The sequence below is a fragment of the Mus musculus genome, chromosome 3 (genome assembly GCF_000001635.26).
Source record: "Mus musculus strain C57BL/6J chromosome 3, GRCm38.p6 C57BL/6J".
Taxonomy (NCBI): domain Eukaryota; kingdom Metazoa; phylum Chordata; class Mammalia; order Rodentia; family Muridae; genus Mus; species Mus musculus.
Window position 1 is genome coordinate 66271579 of NC_000069.6, and position 26347 is coordinate 66297925.

Sequence of the window (26347 nt, forward strand, 5' to 3'; positions counted from 1 at the left end):
AAAAGCCCTAGAAAAAAAGGAAGCAAATTCACCCAAGAGGAGTAGACGGCAGGAAATAATAAAACTCAGGAGTGAAATCAACCAAGTGGAAACAAGAAGAACTATTCAAAGAATTAACCAACTAGGAGTTGGTTCTTTGAGAAAATCGACAAGATAGATAAACCCTTAGCTAAACTCACTAGAGGGCACAGGGACAAAATCCTAATTAACAAAATCAGAAATGGAAAGGGAGACATAACAACACATCCTGAAGAAATCCAAAACACCATCAGATCCTTCTACAAAAGGCTATACTCAACAAAACTGGAAAACCTGGACAAAATGGACAAATTTCTAGACAGATACCAGGTACCAAAGTTGAATCAGGATCAAGTTGACCATCTAAACAGTCCCATATCACCTAAAGAAATAGAAACAGTCATTAATAGTCTCCCAGCCAAAAAAATCCCAGGATCAGATGGGTTTAGTGCAAAGTTCTATCAGACCTTCAAAGAAGATCTAATTCCAGTTCTGCACAAACTATTCCACAAAATAGAAGTAGAGGGAACTCTACCCAACTCATTCTATGAAGCCACAATTACTGTGATACCTAAGCCACAGAAAGATGCAACAAAGATAGAAAACTTCAGACCAATTTCCCTTATGAATATCGATGCGAAAATCCTCAATAAAATTCTCGCTAACCAAATCCAAGAACACATTAAAGCAATCATCCATCCTGACCAAGTAGGTTTTATTCCAGGGATGCAGGGATGGTTTAATATACGGAAATCCATCAACGTAATCCATTATATAAACAAACTCAAAGACAAAAACCACATGATCATCTTGTTAGATGCGGAAAAAGAATTTGATAAGATCCAACATCCATTCATGATAAAAGTCTTCGAAAGATCAGGAATTCAAGGCCCATACCTAAATATGATAAAAGCAATCTACAGCAAACCAGTAGCCAACATCAAAGTAAATGGTGAGAAGCTTGAAGCAATCCCACTAAAATCAGGGACTAGACAAGGCTGCCCACTTTCTCCCTACCTCTTCAACATAGTACTTGAAGTCCTAGCCAGAGCAATTCGACAACAAAAGGAGATCAAGGGGATACAAATTGGAAAAGAGGAAGTCAAAATATCACTTTTTGCAAATGATATGATAGTATATATAAGTGACCCTAAAAATTCTACCAGAGAACTCCTAAACCTGATAAACAGCTTCGGTGAAGTAGCTGGATATAAAATTAACTCAAACAAGTCAATGGCCTTTCTCTACACAAAGAATAAACAGGCTGAGAAAGAAATTAGGGAAACAACACCCTTCTCAATAGTCACAAATAATATAAAATATCTTGGCGTGACTCTAACTAAGGAAGTGAAAGATCTGTATGATAAAAACTTCAAATCTCTGAAGAAAGAAATTAAGGAAGATCTCAGAAGATGGAAAGATCTCCCATGCTCATGGATTGGCAGGATCAACATTGTAAAAATGGCTATCTTGCCAAAAGCAATCTACAGATTCAATGCAATCCCCATCAAAATTCCAACTCAATTCTTCAACGAATTGGAAGGAGCAATTTGCAAATTTGTCTGGAAAAACAAAAAACCTAGGATAGCAAAAAGTCTTCTCAAGGATAAAAGAACTTCTGGAGGAATCACCATGCCAGACCTAAAGCTTTACTACAGAGCAATTGTGATAAAAACTGAATGGTACTGGTATAGAGACAGACAAGTAGACCAATGGAATAGAATTGAAAACCCAGAAATGAACCCACACACCTATGGTCACTTGATCTTCGACAAGGGAGCTAAAACCATCCAGTGGAAGAAAGACAGCCTTTTCAAAAATTGGTGCTGGCACAACTGGTTGTTATCGTGTAGAAGAATGCGAATTGATCCATACTTATCTCCTTGTACTAAGGTCAAATCTAAGTGAATCAAGGTACTTCACATAAAACCAGAGACACTGAAACTTATAGAGGAGAAAGTGGGGAAAAGCCTTGAAGATATGGGCACAGGGGAAAAATTCCTGAGCAGAACAGCAATGGCTTGTGCTGTAAGATCGAGAATTGACAAATGGGACCTAATGAAACTCCAAAGTTTCTGCAAGGCAAAAGACACCGTCAATAAGACAAAAAGACCACCAACAGATTGGGAAAGGATCTTTACCTATCCTAAATCAGATAGGGGACTAATATCCAACATATATAAAGCACTCAAGAAGGTGGACTTCAGAAAATCAAATAACCCCATTAAAAAATGGGGCTCAGAACTGAACAAAGAATTCTCACCTGAGGAATACCGAATGGCAGAGAAGCACCTGAAAAAATGTTCAACATCCTTAATCATCAGGGAAATGCAAATCAAAACAACCCTGAGATTCCACCTCACACCAGTCAGAATGGCTAAGATCAAAAATTCAGGTGACAGCAGATGCTGGCGTGGATGTGGAGAAAGAGGAACACTCCTCCATTGTTGGTGGGAGTGCAGGCTTGTACAACCACTCTGGAAATCAGTCTGGCGGTTCCTCAGAAAATTGGACATAGTACTACCGGAGGATCCAGCAATACCTCTCCTGGGCATATATCCAGAAGATGCCCCAACTGGTAAGAAGGACACATGCTCCACTATGTTCATAGCAGCCTTATTTATAATAGCCAGAAGCTGGAAAGAACCTAGATGCCCCTCAACAGAGGAATGGATACAGAAAATGTAGTACATCTACACAATGGAGTACTACTCAGCTATTAAAAAGAATGAATTTATGAAATTCCTAGCCAAATGGATGGACCTGGAGGGCATCATCCTGAGTGAGGTAACACATTCACAAAGAAACTCACACAATATGTACTCACTGATAAGTGGATATTAGCCCCAAACCTAGGATACCCAAGATATAAGATACAATTTGCTAAACACATGAAACTCAAGAAGAATGAAGACTGAAGTGTGGACACTATGCCCCTCCTTAGATTTGGGAACAAAACACCCATGGAAGGAGTTACAGAGACAAAGTTTGGAGCTGAGATGAAAGGATGGACCATGTAGAGACTGCCATATCCAGGGATCCACCCCATAATCAGCATCCAAACGCTGACACCATTGCATACACTAGCAAGATTTTATTGAAAGGACCCAGATGTAGCTGTCTCTTGTGAGACTATGCCGGGGCCTAGCAAACACAGAAGTGGATGCTCACAGTCAGCTAATGGATGGATCATAGGGCTCCCAATGGAGGAGCTAGAGAAAGTAGCCAAGGAGCTAAAGGGATCTGCAACCCTATAGGTGGAACAACATTATGAACTAACCAGTACCCCTGAGCTCTTGACTCTAGCTGCATATATATCAAAAGATGGCCTAGTCGGCCATCACTGGAAAGAGAGGCCCATTGGACTTGCAAACTTTATATGCCCCAGTACAGGGGAACACCAGGGTCAAAAAGGGGGAGTGGGTTGGCAGGGGAGTGGGGGTGGGTGTATATGGGGGACTTTTGGTATAGCCTTGGAAATGTAAATGAGCTAAATACCTAATAAAAAATGGAAAAAAAAAGACATGGAAGTAGAAAGCTTCACTCTTAGCCTGTTTGTTCTTGCCATTACTAGAAAGTCCATCACTTTATGGGCATAATAGTCTACTTTTTCAGAATTCATGCATATACCATATATCTAACCTCATGTACTGAACAACTTTTTTTTTTTTTCATAGCAGTCATTGCTGAATTAGCTGTACTACAGCCTTTTAGTCATTTTAAGAAATACTCTTTTTGAAGTGCCTTCCGGCCCACTGCAGCACCAGGGTCCCTGACTCGGGGAGTCTCCGGACACCCGCAAGGACCCACACAGGATCTGCCACAGGATCCTAAGACCTCTGGTGAGTGGAACACAGCACCTGCTCCAATCCAATCTGGCGGAACCTGAGACTGCATTAATTAAGGTAGCAGATAACCCGGCCTGATCCGGGACTCAAGTCCCTTCCGGCCCACTGCAGCACTGGGGTCCCTAGCCCGGGTAGTCTCCAGACACCCGCAAGGACCCACACAGGACCCCCCACGGGATCTTAAAACCTAAGGTGAGTAGAACACAACTTCTGCCAGGAGGCAGGTTCAAACAACAGATATCTGGGCACCTTCACTGCAAGAGAAGAGCTTGTCTGCAGAGAGTACTCTGACCACTGAAACTAAGGTTAGAGCTAGTCTCCCAGGTCTGCTGATAGAGGCTAACATAATCACCTGAGGAACAAGCTCTAACCAGAGACAACTATAACAACTAGTTCCAGAGAATACCAGATGGCGAAAGGCAGACGTAAGAATCCTACTAACAGAAATCAAGACCACTCACCATCATCAGAACACAGCACTCCCACCCCACCTAGTCCTGGGCACCCCAACAGTACCAAAAAGCTAGACCCGGATTTAAAAGCATATCTCATGATGATGGTAGAGGACATCAAGAAGGACTTTAATAACTCACTTAAAGAAATACAGGAGAACACTGCTAAAGACTTACAAGTCCTTAAAGAAAAACAGGAAAACACAACCAAACAGGTAGAAGTCCTTATAGAAAAACAGGAAAACACATCCAAACATGTGATGGAAATGAACAAAACCATACTAGAACTAAAAAGGGAAGTAGAGACAATAAAGAAAACCCAAAGTGAGGCAACACTGGAGATAGAAACCCCAGGAAAGAAATCTAGAACCATAGACGTGAGCATCAGCAACAGAATACAAGAGATGGAAGAGAGAATCTCAGGTGAGGAAGATTTCATAGAGAACATCGGCACAACAATCAAAGATAATACAAAACACAAAAAGATCCTAACTCAAAACATCCAGGAAATCCAGGACACAATGAGAAGACCAAACCTATGGATAATAGGAGTTGATGAGAATGAAGATTTTCAACTTAAAGGGCTGGCAAATATCTTCAACAAAATAATAGAAGAAAACTTCCCAAACATAAAGAATGACATGCCCATGAACATACAGGAAGCCTAAAGAACTCCAAATAGACTAGAAAAGAAAAGAAATTCCTCCCGACACATAATAATGAGAACAACAAATGCACTAAATAAAGAGAGAATATTAAAAGCAGTAAGGGAGAAAGGTCAAGTAACATATAAAGGCAGGCCTATCAGAATTACACCAGACTTTTCACCAGAGACTATGAAAGCCAGAAGATCCTGGACAGATGTTATACAGACACTAAGAGAACACAAATGCCAGCCCAGGCTACTATACCCGGCCAAACTCTCAATTACCATAGATGGAGAAACCAAAGTATTCCACGACAAATCCAAATTCACACATTATCTTTCCACGAATCCAGCCCTTCAAAGGATAATAACAGAAAAAAACCAATACAAGGACAGAAATCATGCCCTAGAAAAAGCAAGAAAGTAATCCCTCAACAAACCAAAAAAGAAGAGAGCCACAAGAACAGAATGCCAACACTAACAACAAAAATAAAAGGAAGCAACAATTACTTTTCCTTAATATCTCTTAATATCAATGGACTCAAGTCCCCAATAAAAAGACATAGACTAGCAGCCTGGCTACACAAACAGGACCCAACATTCTGCTGCTTACAGGAAACCCATCTCAGGGAAAAAGACAGACACTACCTCAGAGTGAAAGGCTGGAAAACAATTTTCCAAGCAAATGGTCTGAAGAAACAAGCTGGAGTAGCCATTCTAATATCGGATAAAATAGACTTCCAACCCAAAGTTATCAAAAAAGACAAGGAGGGACACTTCATACTCATCAAAGGTAAAATCCTCCAAGAAGAACTCTCAATTCTGAATATTTATGCTCCAAATGCAAGGGCAGCCACATTCATTAAAGAAACTTTAGTAAAGCTCAAAGCACACATTGCACCTCACACAATAATAGTGGGAGACTTCAACACACCACTTTCATCAATGGACAGATCGTGGAAACAGAAACTAAACAGGGACACAGTGAAACTAACAGAAGTTATGAAACAAATGGATCTGACAGATATCTACAGAACATTTTATCCTAAAACAAAAGGATATACCTTCTTCTCAGCACCTCACGGGACCTTCTCCAAAATTGACCATATAATTGGTCACAAAACAGGCCTCAACAGATACAAAAATATTGAAATTGTCCCATACATCCTATCAGACCACCATGGCCTAAGGCTGATCTTCAATAACAATATAAATAAGGGAAAGCCAACATTCACGTGGAAACTGAACAAAACTCTTCTCAATGATACCTTGGTCAGCGAAGGAATAAAGAAAGAAATTAAAGATTTTTTAGAGTTTAATGAAAATGAAGCCACAACATACCCAAACCTATGGGACACAATGAAAGCATTTCTAAGAGGGACACTCATAGCTCTGAGTGCCACCAAGAAGAAACTGGAGAGAGCACACACTAGCAGCTTGACAACACATCTAAAAGCTCTGGAAAAAAAGAAAGAAATTTCACCCAAGAGGAGTAGACGGTAGGAAATAATCAAACTCAGGAGTGAAATCAACCAAGTGGAAACAAGAAGAACTATTCAAAGAATTAACCAAGTAGGAGTTGGTTCTTTGAGAAAATCGACAAGATAGATAAACCCTTAGCTAGATTCACTAGAGGGCACAGGGACAAAATCCTAATTAACAAAATTAGAGGGGGCGGGCAAAAAAAAAAAAAAATTAGAAATGGAAAGGGAGACATAACAACACATCCTGAAGAAATCCAAAACACCATCAGATCCTTCTACAAAAGGCTATACTCAACAAAACTGGAAAACCTGGACAAAATGGACAAATTTCTAGACAGATACCAGGTACCAAAGTTAAATCAGGATCACGTTAACGATCTAAACAGTCCCATATCCCCTAAAGAAATAGAAACAGTCATTAATAGTCTCCCAGCCAAAAAAATCCCAGGATCAGATGGGTTTAGTGCAAAGTTCTATCAGACCTTCAAAGAAGATCTAATTCCAGTTCTGCACAAACTATTCCACAAAATAGAAGTAGAGGGAACTCTACCCAACTCATTCTATGAAGCCACAATTACTGTGATACCTAAGCCACAGAAAGATGCAACAAAGATAGAAAACTTCAGACCAATTTCCCTTATGAATATCGATGCGAAAATCCTCAATAAAATTCTCGCTAACCAAATCCAAGAACACATTAAAGCAATCATCCATCCTGACCAAGTAGGTTTTATTCCAGGGATGCAGGGATGGTTTAATATACGGAAATCCATCAACGTAATCCATTATATAAACAAACTCAAAGACAAAAACCACATGATCATCTTGTTAGATGCGGAAAAAGAATTTGATAAGATCCAACATCCATTCATGATAAAAGTCTTCGAAAGATCAGGAATTCAAGGCCCATACCTAAATATGATAAAAGCAATCTACAGCAAACCAGTAGCCAACATCAAAGTAAATGGTGAGAAGCTTGAAGCAATCCCACTAAAATCAGGGACTAGACAAGGCTGCCCACTTTCTCCCTACCTCTTCAACATAGTACTTGAAGTCCTAGCCAGAGCAATTCGACAACAAAAGGAGATCAAGGGGATACAAATTAGAAAAGATGAAGTCAAAATATCACTTTTTGCAAATGATATGATAGTATATATAAGTGACCCTAAAAATTCCACCAGAGAACTCCTAAACCTAAACAGATTCGGTGAAATAGCTGGATACAAAATTAACTCAAACAAGTCAATGGCCTTTCTCTACACAAAGAATAAACAGGCTGAGAAAGAAATTAGGGAAACAACACCCTTCTCAATAGTCACAAATAATATAAAATATCTTGGCGTGACTCTAACTAAGGAAGTGAAAGATCTGTATGATAAAAACTTCAAATCTCTGAAGAAAGAAATTAAGGAAGATCTCAGAAGATGGAAAGATCTCCCATGCTCATGGATTGGCAGGATCAACATTGTAAAAATGGCTATCTTGCCAAAAGCAATCTACAGATTCAATGCAATCCCCATCAAAATTCCAACTCAATTCTTCAACGAATTGGAAGGAGCAATTTGCAAATTTGTCTGGAAAAACAAAAAACCTAGGATAGCAAAAAGTCTTCTCAAGGATAAAAGAACTTCTGGAGGAATCACCATGCCAGACCTAAAGCTTTACTACAGAGCAATTGTGATAAAAACTGAATGGTACTGGTATAGAGACAGACAAGTAGACCAATGGAATAGAATTGAAAACCCAGAAATGAACCCACACACCTATGGTCACTTGATCTTCGACAAGGGAGCTAAAACCATCCAGTGGAAGAAAGACAGCATTTTCAACAAATGGTGCTGGCACAACTGGTGGTTATCATGTAGAAGAATGCGAATTGATCCATACTTATCTCCTTGTACTAAGGTCAAATCTAAGTGAATCAAGGAACTTCACATAAAACCAGAGACACTGAAACTTATAGAGGAGAAAGTGGGGAAAAGCCTTGAAGATGTGGGCACAGGGGAAAAATTCCTGAATAGAACAATGGCTTGTGCTGTAAGATCGAGAATTGACAAATGGGACCTCATGAAACTGCAAAGCTTCTGCAAGGCAAAAGACACCGTCAATAAGACAAAAAGGCCACCAACAGATTGGGAAAGGATCTTTACCTATCTTAAATCAGATAGGGGACTAATATCCAATATATATAAAGAACTCAAGAGGGTGGACTCTAGAAAATCAAATAACCCCCTTAAAAGATGGATCTCAGAGCTAAACAAAGAATTCTCACCCGAGGAATACTGAATGGCTGAAAAGCACCTGAGAAAATGTTCAACATCCTTAATCATCAGAGAAATGCAAATCAAAACAACCCTGAGATTCCATCTCACACAAGTCAGTATGGGTAAGATCAAAAATTCAGGTGACAGCAGATGCTGGCGAGGATCTGGAAATGAGTCTGGCAGTTCCTCAGAAAATTGGACATAGTACTACCAGAGGATCCCGCAATACCTCTCCTGGGCATATATCCAGAAGATGTCCCAACCGGTATGAAGTACACATGCTCTACTATGTTCATAGCAGCCTTATTTATAATAGCCAGAAGCTGGAAAGAACCCAGATGCCCCTCAACAGAGGAGTGGATACAAAAAATGTGGTACATTTACACAATGGAGTACTACTCAGCTATTAAAAAGAATGAATTTATGAAATTCCTAGGCAAATGGTTGGACCTGGAGGGCATCATCCTGAGTGAGGTAACACAATCACAAAAGAACTCAAACAATATGTACTCACTGATAAGTGGATATTAGCCCAGAAACTTAGTATAGCGAGATATAAGGTACAATTTGCAAAACACGTGAAACTGAAGAAAAACGAAGACCAAAGTGTGGACACTTTTGCCCCTTCTTAGAATTGGAAACAAACACCCATGGAAGGAGTTACAGAGACAAAGTTTGGAGCTGAGACAAAATGATGGACCATCTAGAGACTGCCATATTTAGGGATCCATCCCATAATTAGCCTCTAAACGATGACACCATTGCATACACTAGCAAGTGTTTGATACAAGGATCGTGATATAGCTGTCTCTTGTGAGACTATGCCGGGGCCTAGCAAACACAGAAGTGGATGGTCACAGTCAACTATTGGATGGATCACAGGGCCCTCAATGGAGGAGCTTGATAAAGTATCCAAGGAGCTAAAGAGATCTGCAACCCTGTAGGTGCAGCATTATGAACTAACCAGTATCCCGGAGCTCTTGTCTCTAGCTGCATATGTATCAAAAGATGGCCTAGTTGGCCATCACTGGAAAGAGAGGCCCATTGGACAGATAAACTTTATATGCCCCAGTACAGGGGAACTCCAGGGCCAAAAAAATGGAAATGGGTGGGTAGGGGAGTGGGGGGGGGGAAGGGGCGACTTTTGAGATAGCATTGGAAATGTAATTGAGGGAAATATGTAATAAAAAATTTATCTTCAGAAAAAAAAGGAAATACTCTTTTTCTCTATCCCTCCCTCCCCCTCTCTCATCTATCTGTCTGTCTGTCTGTCTGTCTGTCTGCCTGCCTGCCTGCCTGTCTGTCTATCCATCTACCTGTCTGCCTACCTATCTATATATCTATATATGGGTAACCCTATCTATTCTTTCCATAAAGTCTGTTACTCTAGAACACCCTGGCTAATACGAATACCTGTTTCAAACACAAGTTCACCCAAGTTTGTAGAAGAAACAAGACTATAGCTTAAATGGACTACTCACATACTGATAGTGGGAGACTTCAATACCCCACTCTTGCCAACAGACAGGTTTTTTAGACCAAAACTAAACAGAGAAATGCTGACACTAACAGACATTATAAACAAAATAGATCTAACAGATATTAACAGGGCATTTCATCCAAACATAAAAGAATATATTTTCTTTTCAGCAGCTCACAGAATTTTCTTTCAAGTTGATCACATACTCAGACAGAAAATCTCAAAGGATACAAGAAAATTGAAATAACTCCCTGCATCCTATCTGACCACCATAGATTCAAGCCAAGTATTAAAAATAAAAGAAACAACAGAATGGCTTATAAATTTATGGAAACTGAGCAAATCTCTAATGAATGAAAAATGGGTCAAGAGAGAAATAAGAAAGAAAAATCAAAGACTTTCTAGAATTGAATGAAAGTGAATACACATCATGCCCAAATTAGTGGAACATAATGAAGGCGATTCTAAGAGGCAAGAACTCTTAGAACTGAGTGACTACATTAAAAAAAAAATGGTAGAGGTCTGAGATTAGCAACTCAATAGCACACCTCAAAGCACTAAAAGAGAAACAGAAGAAAAAGCCCACCCAAGAGGAGTAGAGAGTAAGAAGTAATCAAACTCAGGCTGAAATCAATAAAACAGAAAGAAGCAAGCAAGCAAGTAAGCAAACAACAACAACCAATATAAAGAATCAATGAAACAAAGAATTGGTTCTTTGAGACAATCAATAAGATTGACAAACCTTTTTCCAAATTAACTAAATGTCAGAGAGAAAATCCAAATTAACAAAAGCAGAAATGAAAAGCAGGACATAACAACAGACACTGAGGAAATCCTGAGAACCACTACTCCACCAAACTGAAAAATCTGAAAATAATGGATAATTCTTTCAATATATATTGCTTACCAAAGTTAAATCAAGAGGAGATAAGCAATTTAGACAACCTCTAGTGAAATAAAAGCAATAATTAAAAGTCTCCCAACCAAAAGAAGCCCAAGCCAGATGGTTTTAGTGCAGAATTCTATTAGATTATCAAAGAAGAGTTACAACTTTCATTAATTCATTCCACTAAATAAAAACAGAAGGAACACTGTGCGATTCATTTTATGAGGCCGCAGTTAACCTGATACCCAAACCATATAAACATCCAGCAAAGAAAAATAATTCTAGACCAATTTCCCTTATGAAGATAAATGAAAAAAAAAAAAAACTCAATAAAATACTTGAAAACCTAATATAAGAACATGCTAAAAAAAAAAAAATCATCCACCATGATCAAGTAGGTTTCATCCAAGAGATGCAGGGATGGTTCCAGCATACATAAATCAATAAATGTAATTCATACACATAAACAAATTAAAAAACAAAAAGCACATGATCATCTCAATAGGTGCAGAAAAAGCCTTTGACAAAAATCCAACACAACACTCTTTTGTGAAAGAAGTCCTGGAGAGATGAGGGATGCAAGGGACATACTTCACTATATTAAAGATGACTTCCAACAAGCCCAGGGCCTACATCAACTTAAATGCAGAGAAAAACCCATTTCCATTAAAATCAGGAACAAGATACGCTTGTCTGCTTTCTCGATACCTATTTAATATAATGCTTAAAGTCCCAGCTAGAGCAATAAGACAACTGAAGGAGATCAAGGGGTTACAAACTGGAAAGAAAAGCATCAAAGTTTCTTTACTTGCTGATGATATGATAGCATAGACAAGCAATCTGAAAAAATTCCACCAGGGAACTCCTGCAGCTGGCAAACACTTTCAGCAAAACAGCTGCATAAAAAATTAATTCATAAACATTATTAGCCTTCCTATATACAAATGACAAATGGACTGAGAAAGAAATCAGGAAAACAACATCTTTCACAATAGTCTCAAATAATATAAAATGTCTTAGAGTAATTCTAACCAGGCAAATGAAAGACTTGTATAAAAAAATCTCAAGTCTTTTAAGACAAAAATTGAAGAAGATATGGGAATGTGGGAAGATCTTCCATGATCATGGATTAATGTAATAAAAACAGCCATCTTACCAAAGGCAATCTATAGATTCAATGTAATCCATATCAAAATTCCAGCGTAATTGTTCACTGATCTTGGAAAAATAATTTTCAATATCATATGGAAACACACACACACACACACACACACACCAAGCTACCTAAAAATAAAAAGCTGAAATAATAAAATAACTGCTGGAGGTATCCATTCCCAATTTTAAGTTGTGCTACAAAATTACAATAATAAAAACAGCATGATATTGGTAAAAACTGGTATGTAGACCAATGGAATAGAATTGACGATCCACACATAAATCCTCACATCTTTTTTTTTTCTTTCCAATTTTTTATTAGGTATTTAGCTCATTTACATTTCCAATGCTATACCAAAAGTCCCCCATACCCACCCACCCCCACTCCCCTACCCGCCCACTCCCCCTTTTTGGCCCTGGCGTTCCCCTGTTCTGGGGCATATAAAGTTTGTGTGTCCAATGGGCCTCTCTTTCCAGTGATGGCCGACTAGGCCATCTTTTGATACATATGCAGCTAGAGTCAAGAGCTCCGGGGTACTGGTTAGTTCATAATGTTGATCCACCTATAGGGTTGCAGATCCCTTTAGCTCCTTGGGTACTTTCTCTAGCTCCTCCATTGGGAGCCCTGTAATCCATCCATTAGCTGACTGTGGGCATCCACTTCTGTGTTTGCTAGGCCCCGGCATAGTCTCACAAGAGACAGCTACATCTGGGTCCTTTCGATAAAATCTTGCTAGTGTATGCAATGGTGTCAGCGTTTGGATGCTGATTATGGGGTGGATCCCTGGATAAGGCAGTCTCTACATGGTCCATCCTTTCATCTCAGCTCCAAACTTTGTCTCTGTAACTCCTTCCAAGGGTGTTTTGTTCCCAAATCTAAGGAGGGGCATAGTGTCCACACTTCAGTCTTCATTCTTCTTGAGTTTCATGTGTTTAGCAAATTGTATCTTATATCTTGGGTATCCTAGGTTTGGGGCTAATATCCACTTATCAGTGAGTACATATTGTGTGAGTTCCTTTGTGAATGTGTTACCTCACTCAGGATGATGCCCTCCAGGTCCATCCATTTGGCTAGGAATTTCATAAATTCATTCTTTTTAATAGCTGAGTAGTACTCCATTGTGTAGATGTACCACATTTTCTGTATCCATTCCTCTGTTGAGGGGCATCTGGGTTCTTTCCAGCTTCTGGCTATTATAAATAAGGCTGCTATGAACATAGTGGAGCATGTGTCCTTCTTACCAGTTGGGGCATCTTCTGGATATATGCCCAGGAGAGGTATTGCTGGATCCTCCGGTAGTACTATGTCCAATTTTCTGAGGAACCGCCAGACTGATTTCCAGAGTGGTTGTACAAGCCTGCAATCCCACCAACAATGGAGGAGTGTTCCTCTTTCTCCACATCCTCGCCAGCATCTGCTGTCACCTGAATTTTTGATCTTAGACATTCTGACTGGTGTGAGGTGGAATCTCAGGGTTGTTTTGATTTGCATTTCCCTGATGATTAAGGATGTTGAACATTTTTTCAGGTGCTTCTCTGCCATTCGGTATTCCTCAGGTGAGAATTCTTTGTTCAGTTCTGAGCCCCATTTTTTAATGGGGTTGTTTGATTTTCTGAAGTCCACCTTCTTGAGTTCTTTATATATGTTGAAATCCTCACATCTATAGCCACTTGATATTTGGTAATGGAGCCAGTAACAGACATTAGAAAAAAGACAGCATTTTCAACAAATGGTGCTAGTCAAACAGATAGCTGTATGTAGAAGAATCCAAATAGATTCATACTTGTTACTCTGCATAAAACTCAACTCTAAGTAGATAAAGACCTCAACATAAAAACAGATTCATTGGTTCTGATAGGAGAGAAAGCAGAGAATAGCCCTGAACTCATTGGCAAAGGAGCATCCTTTCTGAACATCATTACTGTAGAGACTAAGGGCGACAATTAGCAAACAGGACCTCATGAATTGAAGAAGCTTATGCATGACTGTGAATGTTATTTGGACAAAGCAGCAGCCTATAGAATGAGAAAAGATTTCTACTACTGCAGACCCCATAGAGGGCTAATATCCAAAGTATATAAAGAACTTATGGAACTAGGTAACAAGAAAGCAAGTAATCCAATTAAGATGGGGTAAGATAATTTATCAGTAAATTATCAGTAGAGGAAAGTCAAACGGCAAAAAAAAAAAAAAAAAAAAAAGAAAAAAGAAAAAACCAAAAACAACAACAACAACAAAAACCACTTAAAGTTCAACATCCTTAGATTTCAGAGAAATTGAAATTAAAACTACTCTGAGACTCCATCTGACAGTTCATGCTGGCAAGGCTGAGCTGTCACTTGTAAGGAGTGTGAGGAGCAGGGGATACACACTTATTGTTAGTGGGAGTACAAACTTTTCCAGCCACTCTGGAAATCACAGTGGTGGTAGTTCAGAAAGATGGAAATTGATCCACCTGAAGAGCCAGCTATACTTTTCTTGGGTATACACCCAAAGGATGTGTCATTCTACCACACTTGCTGCTCTGTTCACAGTGGCCAGAGATTGGAAACCACCAATTTCTTTTCTCTACAGAAGGAGAGATAAAGAAAATTTGGTATATTTACACAAAAGAGTTTTACTCAGTTGTTATATTTTCAGGCAATTAGATGGAACTAGAATAATTCTGAGTAATGTAGCCCAGAACCAGAAAGACAAACATGGTATATATTCATTAGTATATAAACAGTAGCTGTTAAATCAATAACAAGACTATAATCCTAAAGAAGCTAGGTACTGAGTAAGGGACTGGCAGGTACAGATAGATCTTATTAGGAACAGGAAATAGATTAGATAATTGGGTAGATGAGGTTCTGAAATGGGAGGATTAATTGGGGAGGAGTAAGGAGAAGAATAGAGGATGGAAATATGGGGGAGAGACAGTTAAAACTAAGGGACATTTGAAAGAGTAGTATGAAAACCTAATACATTGGAAACCTTCTAAAATATATACATATATGAAGGCAATCTAAGCGATATCACCAAATAATAGGGGAAACAGAGTTCCACCTGGCTGTCTCTTGTTACCAAAACAAGGCTTCTAGTACTAAGATTGGGTTACATCTAATCATGTTGTTTGCCAAAGTGGACCCATGGGAATCTCCGAACAACTCAGGCTGTTGCCAAGACAATAGATTGCTCTTCACAAACTGGCAGCGAGGTCTCATTGCTAAAGACAATACCTACATGACTCATTAATCATGGAGAAATGGAGCTGGTGCCTACATAGAATCTTTTCCCCTATGTTCTAGCATCTTTGTACATGTTACCAAAAGGGGTAAACCATGCAGGTTCTGTGTATGCTGCTTTAAATCTTTGTGAGTTCAGATGAACTTTGCTTATGTTGATTTAGAGGTCTTTTTGTTCTTGGTGTCTTCAATCCCCTCTGGCTCTTACACTCTTTTTGTCTACTTTTAAAACAAGTTTCATGGGCTCTGCAGGGACAGATTTTTGCGTGCTACCAAAAGAGATACACAAACACTAAGCCAAGCACACCCTTTGGTTTACAATGGTGTCATCCCTACAATAGATACTAGAGCACTGGTAATCAACCTGTGGGTCTTGACCTCTGGGAAACACAAATGTTTACATTATGGTTCACAACAGTAGCAAAATTATAGTTATGAAGTAGCAATAAAAATAATTTTATGGTTGGGGATCACCAGAAGATGAATTGTATTAAAGGATTTCAGCATCAGGAAGGCTGATAACCACTGTACTAGATCAATGGCAGTACAAGGTTTAAAGCAACCAATTGAAGTTTGACTTCAGGCACACTCATCAAGATGGAACACATTCCAACACTGCTTGGGTAACCTAGAACCCGATATAACATAGACCAGGGATCTAGGGTTAAAACCAAATAATCCTGGTCTTTTAAAAAAAAAAGAGTAGATACTTTGTTCCTTCTTAGAAGGGGGAACAAAACACCCATGGAAGGAGTTACAGAGACAAAGTTCTGAGCTAAGACTGAAGGAAGGACCATCCAGAGACTTCCCCACCTGGGGATCCATCCCATAAACAACACAAAACCCAGACCCTACTGCATATCCCAACAAGATTTTGCTGACAGGACCCTGATATAGCTGTCTCCTGTGAGGCTCTGCCAGTGCCTGTCAAATACAGAAGTGGATGGAACACAAGGTCCCCAATGAAAGAGCTAGAGAAAGTACCCAAGGAGCTGAAGAGGTCTGCAGCCCTATAGGAGAAAAAACAATATGAACTAACCAGTACCCACAGAGCTTGTGTCTCTAGCTGCATATGTGGCAGAGGAAGGCCTAACCCGCCATCAGTGGGAGGAGAGGCCCTTGGTCTTGCAAAGATTCTAGGCTCCAGTATAGGGGAATGTCAGGGCCAGGAAGTGGGAGTGGGTGGGTTGGGGAGCAGGGGGAGGGAGAAGGGTATAGGGGATTTTTGGAGAGGAAACTAGGAAAGGGTATAACATTTGAAATGTAAATGAAGAAAACATCTATTAAAAATAAATCTTAAAAAAAAGAGAGAGAGACAGGTATTGTAGTGCATGTCTTTATCCCTACAATTAGGAGGCAGAGGCAGGCAGATCTCAGAGTTTAAGGTCAGCCTGGTCTACAGAGTGAGTTGAATTCCAGTATAGTCAGAGCTACACAGTGAAACCTCCACTCCACCCCTCTCTCTTTATAGATCAGTTCCTTGTTCAGTCATCATTAGAGAAGCTTTGATGGGAACAAATATAGATCTCTCTCTCTCCCTTTCCCTCCCTCCTCCCTCTGTCTCTGTCTCTCTCTTTCTCTGTCTCTCTCTCTCACACACACATACATACACACACACACAAACACACACACACACTTTGAAACACTCACTCTTAAATGGGATGTCTATCAAATCCCTCCCCTCCGTGCCCATGAAACTGCAGAAGAGGAGGCAAAACTTGTAAGAGCCAGAGAGGATTGAAGACACCAAGAAAACAAGGCCTCTAAGCCACCATGAGCAAAGCTCATAAGAACTCACAGAGACTGAGAAAGCATGCACAGGCCTGCATGCCTCTGCACCAGGTCCTCCACATATATATTACGCCTTGTAGTTTAGTGTTTTTATGGGATTCCTAAGAATGCAAATGCGTGGCTCTCTGATTCTTGTCCCTTCTCTTGGGCTCTTTTCCTTCTTGTTCAACTTTGATGTAATAGATTTTGTTTTATCTTTTTTTGTTATGTTTTATTATTATCCCTTAGAAGCCTGTTTTTTTGAAGTGAGATACAGAAAGGGAATGGGTGAGGATGGGTTGGGAGGTGGGGAGGAACTGGGAGCTGTAGAGGGAGGAGAAACTGTAATCAGAATATATTATGTGAAAAAATAATCTACTTTTAATAAAAAGCAGAAAAAATATTTAACAAGAAACATAAGGTTCTGCATGTCTTTATGTTTGTGTATACGCCCTGCACACATAGGTAGACATTTTGCAAAGGTTAAATTATTTGATTTTTATAACAACTGTAAAAGAAGATGTCATCTCCATTTTGCAGATGAGGTTTGTGAGGCAATTAAATAACTTGTCATACCATGCAGATATGATTTGGATTCAAAGACTCTAGTGTTATGGTCCAATTTTTAAAAAGTACTCTGTGTTAGTGATGCCAAGGAAAATGTGCAGCCACGGTTAGGCGCAAACTTCCCAGAGGTTCTCAACCTGTGGGTCATGACCCCTGGGGGTGAATAATCTTTTCATGGGGGCCCAATATCAGATATCAGTTATTTACATTTCAATTCATAACAGTAGCATTAGGAAGGTTGAGAGCCACTGCCTTAGAGTAAAACTAACATTTAAGAAGGAAGGTGTGGGAAAAAGTGAGGCAGTATGGGCACAACTGTTTCTTCTGCATTCCTGTATCCTTGCCCATTTATACCCCGGGGTTGAGAAGAGCCAGAGAGCAGGAGAATCAGAAGAAAGCAGAGCTCTGGAATTCAAAAGGAAAGGTGGGCAAATTCTGAGGCGAGAGGCAGGGGCACAGAGAGTGTATCCCAATAGAGTTTGCACCCTGGAAAATGAGGAAGGGTGAATTGTAATCTCTTAAAAAGATGCTAGGTTAGTTCTCTAGCCAAGGTTTTCTTTTAACACATCCTTTCTCCAGTTGCAGACATGTCAAGAAATAATCTCTACAAAATAATAACCAGAAACATAGATGGAATAGATATGAGTTTTCCCCTGGTTATTGGACAATGTCTGCCCTTCAGGGAGAGATTCAGTTGCTCCAGACACAGAGCTGGGATCTGAAAAGTGGCAGAAGTACAGGCTACAGAGAGGAGCATCCACAAGTGGTCCTCAGCTCCTTCCTGCTGTACACGATGCCTGCTGTGCAGCGTCAAGGCATGCTTCCAACTTGATCTCCCGTTCTTGCATTTTCTTTACATGAAAACATTGGGCATCGTGTGATGTCAGTGTTGATTGTCAACTTGATGGAATTTAGACTCACCATGGAAATTAATCTCTGGATATATCTTTGAGGAAGTATCTAGATTAAGTCAACGGAAGTGAGATAAGCCATTTTAAATCTGGGCTGCCCTGTTCCTTGAGCTGGGGTTCCAGACTGAATAAAGTGGAGAAACCAAGCTGAGCCAAAGCGTTCATTGCTTTCTGCTTCCCGACTTTGGATGCAGTGTGACCAGCTACCTCCCGCTCTTGCTGCCAGACTTTCTCAACCATGATTAGCTGTATCCCCTGAAACTGTGAGCCAAGTAAGGTCCATCTTAGGATGGTGATTGAACTAAGTAATCTGCAATGTGGAGATGATATAGAGAAAAGTCTCCTGGGTATTATAACAAAGAATGAGTGAGCACAAGAGAGTCAGAGGCAGGTCACCATTAGCAGAAAATGACACCAAAGGCCCTGTAGAGCCATTGAGCAACATCTCCAAAGCCAAGATATTTACAGATTTCACTCAATGAGAATGTGCTAAACTTAGAGTAAAGAATGCTTTTTAAGGTGAAGATGGCAGTCTAGGCTTGGTTTGTTCACTCCGAGGTTGTAGGGTCATTGGCGTATACTTTTCCTTAGCTTGTCTGCAAAATGGGGCTAATGCAGTGCTATTGTACTAGGCTAAGATCCTCTTGTTAAATGAGACTACGTGGTTGAGAAACTTAATCTCCCAGAGTGAAGGTGCTAGAAGCTGCCTTGGAGTAAGGTTTCACCATGACCTTGTGTCCTCTTATCTATGATTCCTATTTTCCTCCCCTTCCTGTAAAAGACAAGCTACAGAAACTAGAATCTCTCTTCTCTAAGGTAGATCACAGACACTAGAGCCCCTGTCCCATAGCAAATCACAAATCCAGGGACCACCGTTCGTTCTGTTTTTCTCTTGCTGTTCTGTGTTAGAGCTAGCTAGGAAATCCTTTCACACAGCTGTCCTGATAGTAAGACTCTGGAGGAGGCTGGAACGCTACACAGAGAGTCGAAGAAAGATCTGAGGCGAGAGGCCTTGAAGGATTGCCCCATTCAGTGTATTATCATTACAGCAGACCTTTTCTGTCCACTTTATTGACACTGGTTATGCATCGATAAATTTAAGCTTAAAAAAAAAATGAACCGATTACTCTGAGTTTCTGGGTCCCCAGTCTGAAAGCTCTTATATCACACAGAACTGTGATTCAATACCTCCCTTCCTTGCCAGTCCTTTGATAAAGGGTGTCAGATGTGATCTTTCATGATAGGCAAGAAGTCTATACAGCCCCTACCTTTCCCCTACACCACCGAGAGCTGCTGTTTCCCACATTCCAGCATTATTCCGAATGCTTCCCAAGTTTGGAGTCACTTGACTATGTCAAGGCGTGCAAGGAAAACCTGATGTGTAAGAACAGTGGCAGAGTTGGGACAGAAAGCTGTAGGTCTCCAGGTACCAAGCCCTCTCAGGACCTTGCATAGACACAGACATTTTTCTGAATTAGGATTGGCCAAGCAGTTATTTATTTTCTGGTCAATGTTTTGCTTAGATGTCTGGTTTCTCCTGCTTGTTTATTTTGCAACTGAAACTGAAGACATGGCCAGAGCCTGACCAAATTTACCTAATTCTAACTCTGTTCCTTTTCAGATATTGTAGTACTATAGACCAGATATATGAACAGACATGCATGCTTGGTAGACACATAGGTGCACACATGAAAGCATACATATGCATAATCAAATCCTATCTGTGCACTAAGCTCTTGATTAGAAACTTCACAGTAAGCCCTTTAACCTTACAGGCAGATATAGAACAGGACCCACTCACTCATTAATGACATACCTGAGGTTACTCAATTTCTCTCATAATTTGCTCCCCTCGATGTGTATGTAAACCTAACTTGAGGCCTACTCTCTCTTAGTTTTAAATTTGTTTGTTTGCTTTTAAGGAGTTACTAGTTGGCAAGTTAACTTTCAAAAAAGAAAAAAAAAAAAAAAAACACCCAGGAGTGACTAAAGAGTTATGATTCTGCGTGCAGCCGCCCATCGCAGGGCTGTCCCCACAAACTCATTTTACCTGCGAGCTACTCCTCCAAGGCTCAATTGCTGCCTCTGGTTGAAAGCTTCAAGCCCAAGCCCAGGCTGGAGGTGGCAGCAAGCCCCAGTGCAGCTCAGTGACCCCCGCAGCCATCCACCCACCCGGGCGGCGTGGAAGAATTCCAGGAATGCAGCGGAAGCCACCGGCTGCTCCCTGGGCGGGTCAGGTGACCGACTGCTCTGGCTCCAGGGCAGAGCTACCTCCAAGCACAAAGGCAGCTCCAGTAAACCAGAGCTGCTGTAGACCGAGAAGACAGAACGCCCTGTGTTCGTGGAAATCTACACTTTCTTCCGAGATCGGGTGGGGGCGGGGAAGCCACGCAGGAAGCCGGTCTGGTTGGTAGGCCAGCTGGAGCCGGTGATGGGATGACCGGGGCCCCCAGCGGGAGCAGGAAACTTAGTGAGACACAGGAGTTCAAAACAGAGAGCCTTGTGTAGGTAGAGTCACAGCCTGGAAGAAATGACCCTCTCGCCCTGCCTCTAGATGAATGGCAGTGAAAGTTTGAGGATACCAAGAGTTACAAGTGGAGGGAACAAACTGGTTCTACCAAACCACACAACTTTGCACTCCATTTGCTAGAATTTGGGAGGTTCTGCCTGACCCATCTACATCAGTGGCTTCCTAATGACGACACCCTTTAATACAGTTCCTCATGTTGTGATCCCAAACATAAAACGGAAGCTACTTCCTACCTGTAATTTTGCTACTGTTATGAATTGTAATGTATTGCTTCTGTGAAATAGTCATTTGACCACCAAGGGGTCTCCTCCCACAGGTTGAGAACTGCTGATCTACATCGATCAAATATTATGGATCAAATATTTTTAAGTATTGTTGCAGAGTCAGAAGAATGTTTATCATACTTTATCTACTGACACCCAAAAGTGTGTGTGTGTGTGTGTGTGTGTGTGTGTGTGTGTGTGTGTGTCATTCTAAGCCCCCCCTTTTAAATGGGGTCTTACTATGTAGCCTTGGCTGACCTAGACCTGACTTCTCATGTAGGTAGATGAGCTTGGCTTTGAACTCACAGAGATTTGTCTGTCTCTGCCTCGTGAGTGCTGGGACTAAATGTGTGTGTGTGTACCCTTCACCCAGCCTCTGAATTGTTTAAACATTGTAAAAAAATATGTTTTTTATTTTTATTTTTAAAGAATTTTATTCTTTTAAATCCACAATTTGCTCCTATGGTAGGTCTCTTGGCCATCAGACCCTCCTCCTTTAGTCAGATTATGAAGGCACCTCTCCTGTAGGTAAATCTACTTTCAGGATAACAAAATATAGACAATGTCTTCCTGGGAAGGCTCCCCACAAAGGAGGGTCAGGAGATACAGACAATGCTCTGAGAGAATAGTGCCACAACTCTGCCCAGACACTTGGCATTCAATCATACTTCTTCCTGTCCACACAGGCAGAGCTGTATACACCAAGAGTTCTGTGACAGAGTGGAGGTGCCTGTCATTGCCCACAAAGTATGGTTTTTCTTCGTAATTTTCCTGCTTACAAGATGACCACTCAAGTCTCCCTCTTCAATGGACTAGAAGAGAGAGTTCTTTAGACTTTAGTCTTCTGATTGCTGGTTTTGAAATCCTTAAATTTTGTCTAGTGTTCTTAAATCTTTCAAGCTTGTAGCATTTGGAACTTGACATTTCATAGACACCAGCCAGAGGATCAAGCATTAAGACCACCTGAAGAAACCTGCTCTGCAGTCTTGGCTACGCCATGCTGTAGTGAAGACTTGGGCAGTGAATTTGCCTCTCCCAGGCTGTATAAAGCATGAGTGACATCAGTTCTGTCCTTTGGAGCGTTCTACTGTTTCTCTGTACTGGAGATAAAACCTAAGGCCTCATGCACCTTAGGCCAGCACTCTACCGTTGAGCTACATCCTCAGCCTTGGCTTTACTTTTTATTTTGGGACAGTCAGTATCTCACTAAATCGCCCAGCTTGGCTTTGAGCTCACTCTGTAGCCAGTCTGGTCTTGAACTCACAATCCTCTTACCTTAGCACCTGAGTAGGTAGATTAAAACTCCTGCGACTTCCCCAACCCCCGCCACCAACCCCAGAGCCTGAGCATTTTATTCTTATAGAAAATTTCCCATCAGCATATTATTACATCATAGCTTTTAAAAGTCAAAATTCCATGGTACGGTTAACTAAACTCAGTTATTGGTATGAAGGCACATAGGGTTGCTTGTTTGTTTCATTTTCTGTTGCTGTCATTTCTGTATTTTAGTTGTACTTTTCATTAATCGTAAGTCTGGGTAAACTTCATGTGTATCATACACATTTCACTAACTTAACTATGTTCTTGTAGATTTGGGGACAACTCTTATTTCTTGGAGAAGACGCTTTACTGTGGTGTTTCTTACCTCTGCCATGGCCTAATGATGACTGAGTTTGTTTCCAGATCAGAAACAGACTAGGGTGCAATGTATCTTACACTTTTCATGGCTGGGTAATCCAAATCCCTGTGTTTTCCATATTAGTGTAATATTTACTCAGCTGTTTACCGGGCTGAAGGGAATGCCCTTCCAGGGAGCCAGAACTTTTCTAGCTGACCTATACTCATTGTTCACTTATAAATACATTAATAATTTACTCCATCATGGGTCTGTAGATGCTGCTGCATGGGAGTGAACACAGGGCTCAGTCCCTCTAAGGTTGGAAAAGTGCCCTCAGAACACAGACAGGTCTCTAGGGGAAGATTTTGATCGTTAGCTCAGGAAGCCAATTTGTTCTGAGGTGTTCAAGCCTCCGCCTTACAACTCAGGTGAGAATAGGTCTGACTGATTCCCTGCTTCCGGAGATTCTGGGATAGCAAGGGTTATACTTTGAGCAACATGACTGCATCAAAACATTTTCATTTAATTTACCTGAGATAAAAATGCCTATTGACTAACTCAGGTCCATTCGGATGCTATGAGACGTTGAATAAATTTCCGAGATAGATTTTTTTTTCACTTGAAAGAAAGGATTAAAGATTCTATTGAAGAAACATCTTTTTCACACAGTGTGAAAAGACCACAGGCGTTCCCATGGGAATCACCCGAATCTGTTTCGGCCCTTCCCACAGATGGCCATTGTTCCCGGCAGCTCTGCGACCCTCTTCTGTGGCATGATGCTACATTTTACTTGTACCAAAAGCCACCACCGCTAGATTATTCTAAACAGTTCTAAGATACTCAAACCTGAGGGGCTTTGTCAGAATCCAGACAGTTCAAATTTGTAGCATGCATATTGTAAGAACATATAAAATAGCAATTTTACCATCTATTTATCAAAAGCTCAACATGTGTAATTTTAAATACAAATTGCGAGTTTTGAAAACAAATGGAGAAGTGTTTCCCTTCGTGGACTATGAGGGGAAACTTATCAAATCTAACAAACTTTCTAAAGCACAGCCTTTCCGGATGAATTCATAAGTATGTCCATTTTCATCTGGAACTTTTGACTTAGCAGATCATATTTTCCTCTAGAGAAACATATATCTTGGTTGTTTTTTAAATCCATATTCAAATTCTATTGGGCTTGTTTTCCCAGGAAACAAGCCCAAATTCTCAAACCATGAGGATACCCAGTGCTGAGTGTATGACTTTGTCATTTAAATTTCCAATATTACTCTGCCGTATGAAGAATTCAAATCATTTCCCAGGTTTAATAAAGTTTAAATTTAAAAAAAAAGGATGCCATTGAACCCAACTGTTGATCATTAAACCAATTTGAATGTGCATTTGAAAGACCAAAGAAGTAGCTATATTAGATCATGATTTGTAATATGCACACAGCAGCAGTGGTGAACCGCACCGATGAGTGTCCAGCCTCCGACTGGAATGGGCCTACTTAGCTTTCTGCAAAAAAACAATAGCAGGGACTGTTCCCCTGCTCATTGCAAAAGGCTTCTCATGGTGAATGCATATGTGGAAAGAAGACCGCAGTTATGGAGTAAAACAATATGTACACAGTAAGTGTCCAGCACAGCTATCTGGTCCTAGGGGCCTAGGGACATGTCTTAACCACCCACAGAGAATTAGATATTCTTAGCTTAAAAACTGAAATGTACACACACAAACAGTCACGCACACAGCTTCTAGGTGCACTTTATCTGCATAATCAGCCAGCCCTTGGAAGTTTCTCTGCTCAACTTTCCCAGCCCTCCTCTGTTCTTGCCTGCCTGCAGTTTCTGGCCCTCACTTTGATTAACTTTTGTTCCTGCTGAACAAAGGGACAGGAAAGAAGACAGCCATACCTCCTAGCACGGGACACTGGCAGGTGCAGGCAACAGAAGGCAAATGCTTGATCCCTTGGAACACTTCAGCTGGGACCCAGGACCACGCTCAGAGGCAGCCCTGCAGCGCCTGCCTGTCCTGCCGGTGGCTGCTGGCACGTCCCTGTGAGCTTGTCATGCAGCGCTGCGCCTGAGTCCCTCCTGTGGACTCACCGTGTGGTATCAGGCGAATGAGTAACTTTCTTCCCTTTTCCAGACTTCTGTTTTAGATCTAACAATTGGCACCGGGTCCCTGACTTCCTCTGTAGACTTACAGCAGTTTCTCGGAGGCCAATTTGTAGTGTAAAAGAATTGGATTTGCTACCAACCAGTAATTTAGGTTCCGTTAATGAATAACCCACTTTAAAGAATCAAGGAAGTTTTAGGTTAATATCAGATTTTGGGGCATTTAGGCAGGCATGTGTGAAAGAGGTGGGGGTCATGGAATGAGACGGTATTTAAGTCAAACGTGATAGAAGAAAAATACCATGTAGCAAGTGCCCGAAGGAGCAGCTTTCTAACTACTCTATCAGTATTGCTAGTGAGACACTGAAAGACTGTCTGGAACATCCCAAGAAACCCTAGGAATGTTTTTTAATCCAGCAGGGTTTCTTCTTGAGTCCATTGAAATTGCTCATTTTCTTTACCTTCCAAATATGGAACTGTCTCTCAGATCTAATGGATAGGGGATTTCTTACAACCCACCCCATGTTTCCACAGATCTCTGACTTTTAAGGAGAACGCAATACCTCTAATGCATAAATTAATTGGTGGTACCCAGTGGACCGATACATCAGGAGGCTCTTTTCTCCCCTAACAGGTATGAAATAGGCTTGCTTCCTTTATTGATCAGAGGTTTTTGCTTGCATAGAATACTCCTGAGACTTTCTAGGGCTTTTAGCCAAATTGGGTGAGCGCATTGGGGTAAAGCAGAGGGAGAAAACAAGGTATAAGGTACACAACCAAATATATTGTATGTCTTTGTCACTGGCAATTATTACAAAAGCCATATTCAGATAGTGTGGATTATTTTTTCCTGTTTGCCACCAAGCATCCCATTATTCTAGTCAAAATTGCCCTCAATCTCCCCTTGGGAATCCACATTCTTTGGATAGAGTTGATGCGTACACACAAGATGAGCCCTAATTGCTCCTAGCTAACCAGAGAATCATAGTGAGTGATTTAGGGAAGACATATGGACCCTTCCAAATCAATCAAACAACAAAGGTAAATGTTTGATCTCAGTGGGAATAATCTTTGTTGCCTATTTTGACGCCTGAAGATATCAAGTCATATTGCTCTTGC

The 26347-nt window shown here is 40.7% G+C and overlaps 1 protein-coding gene across 4 annotated transcripts in view; it reads right to left on the reverse strand.

Moving 5' to 3' along the window:
• Veph1 (ventricular zone expressed PH domain-containing 1) overlaps nucleotides 1–25396 on the reverse strand; it is a 243417-nt gene extending 218021 nt beyond the window's left edge. The window contains exon 1 of one of the 4 annotated variants that reach the window (NM_145820.3): nucleotides 25025–25259. The gene's annotated coding sequence lies outside the window, so the exon portion shown is untranslated. Of the gene's footprint in view, nucleotides 1–20759; nucleotides 21602–25024 lie in introns of those variants that run through there. The other 3 variants (XM_006502143.4, XM_006502142.4, XM_011240244.3) reach the window with 3 other exon arrangements.
• Nucleotides 25397–26347: the final 951 nt, after the last annotated feature.